This window comes from Oryctolagus cuniculus, chromosome 1, assembly GCF_051225735.1.
Source record: "Oryctolagus cuniculus isolate XC-2025 breed Fujian yellow rabbit chromosome 1, ASM5122573v1, whole genome shotgun sequence".
Taxonomy (NCBI): Eukaryota; Metazoa; Chordata; class Mammalia; order Lagomorpha; family Leporidae; genus Oryctolagus; species Oryctolagus cuniculus.
In genome coordinates, this window is record NC_142867.1 from 104,392,096 (window position 1) to 104,394,142 (window position 2,047).

Genomic DNA, 2,047 nt, shown 5'->3' on the forward strand with positions numbered 1-2,047 from the left:
TCCTGAGGGAGGAACCACAAAAGTGGGTCTTATTTTATTTTAAATATGTATTTATTAATTTGAAAGAGTTACAGAGAGAGAGAGAGAGAGATCTTCCATCCACTGGTTCACTCTCCAGATGGCCGCAACAGCCAGGGCTGGGCCAGGCCGAAGTCAGGAGCCAGGAGCTTCTTCTGTGTCTTCCAAGTGGGTGCAGGGCCCAAGCACTTGGGCCATCTTCTGCTGCTTTCCCAGGTGCATTAGCAAGGAGCAGCCTGGATTTGAACGGATGCCCATATGGGATGCCAGCACTGCAGGCAGCAGCTCTGCCTGCTGGGCCACAGTATCGGCCCCACAAAAGTGGATCTTAAAGAGTAAGCAGGAGGGGATGACGTGGCAGTGCAGTGGATTAAAGCCCCAGAGGATGGCCCAAGTCCTTGGGTCCCTGCACCCATGTGGGAGACCCAGAAGAGGCTCCTGGCCCCTGGCTTTGGATCGGTCCAGCTCCAGCTATTGTGGTCTGTGGTCTCTCTCTTTCTTTGTCTTTACTTCTCTCTGTAACTCTGTCTTCCAAATAAATAAAATAAACCTTAAAAAAAATAATAAGCAGGAGTTGCTTGGACCAGGCAAAGGGGAAGGTGGCTGAGGAGTAGGGGTGGATTGTCTTCTGGCTTCAGCCGCCTTACTTAATAGTGATGGTGTCCTGGTAAAACCAAGCTCTAGGAGGTGGAAATGACAAGCACAGGCCCTCGACTTTCCACCTCAACCTTTGACTGCCTCTCCTGTGTACAAGGTTCTTAACCTAGCGTCCAGCCACCCGACCTGTGGCCTGTGTGTCCCCTGCACGGTTCTTCCCAGGGGGCTAGGCACCCTCAAATTCCCCAGGAACTGCAGGCACTGTCTGAAACAGGGTGCTCCCTTCACAGCAGCGCAGCGCACAGCACATAGCGCGGCGTGTCAAGTCCTTGGTCGCTTCTGCATGAGGGTTCTCCCCTGCTGGTCAGGATGATCCATGGGTGTGTGGCAGTTACATGTGTCGTTCATGTGTGCCGGCCTGCAGCACAATGAACCGGGTTTCCTGAAACAAGAGAGTGGGAATGCGGGGACAAGGACACAAAGAATGGAGCCAAGACAAATCCTGATCAAGGCTCATTTATTCAACAAATCCAGTAGTATTTAAACATGACCAGTTGTATACAAGAAGGCGCACAAAAGATTTACATATCCAAAAGACTTTTGGGGTTACAGAGAGTTCCCAATAAGGTTCTTCCTGCCTCTTCCTGGAATCTCCTTAGCCTTTTGTCTGTGCCAGGATGTCTCCATCCATATGTTTAAGTGTAAACAAAAGGGGCGACTGCCTGTGGCTGCCCACAATCATGGGCCAGGCCAGAAGCTGGGGCGAGTGAGGCCTCCATGGTTCCAGCCTCAAGTGGAGGAATCGGCCTGTGAGGACATTCCCAGGAGGAACCCCTCTGCTGGCGCCCCCTGGAGGACTCTAGAGATTGTCTTCAGTCTCTGCTCCGGACTTGGCCTCTGGTCTCAGCTTTTCTAGGCAGATAAGAAGTCTAGAGGATGTAATATGGTTTAAAACATTATTTTTTAAAGTAAATTTTATTATGTATGTTTAAGGTGGACAACATGACATTAATGTGTGTGGGGAGCAACTGAGACTAGACTAAGTTACTGGAATTAAGACTTATTCTATGCATCTGCTCTCCCACGATATGGCGCTGAGGGAGCAAACAACCTCTACGCAGCTGCCTCATCAGTTTGATAAGCTGCAGGAGCTGATCCTGCTCCTGATTGGAGGAGAGCAGCGTGCTCAGCGTGTGGGCAGCAGAGTTGGGATTGGTGGAAGAGGACTATATAGGAGGAGAGAGACAACATGCACCAGGAACATCTGAGCAGCCCCCGAGAGAGCCGGCCGGCGGTGTGCCGCTCCCCCGCGGAAGCGGGGAAAGCGGCGTGGGGTGCCGCCCCTCCACGGAGGTGGAGGGGCCGGCAGCTAACCCGGGATAGCATCGTTCCTCCACGAATGAGGGAACGGCAGCTAACCCGGGAAGAGCCG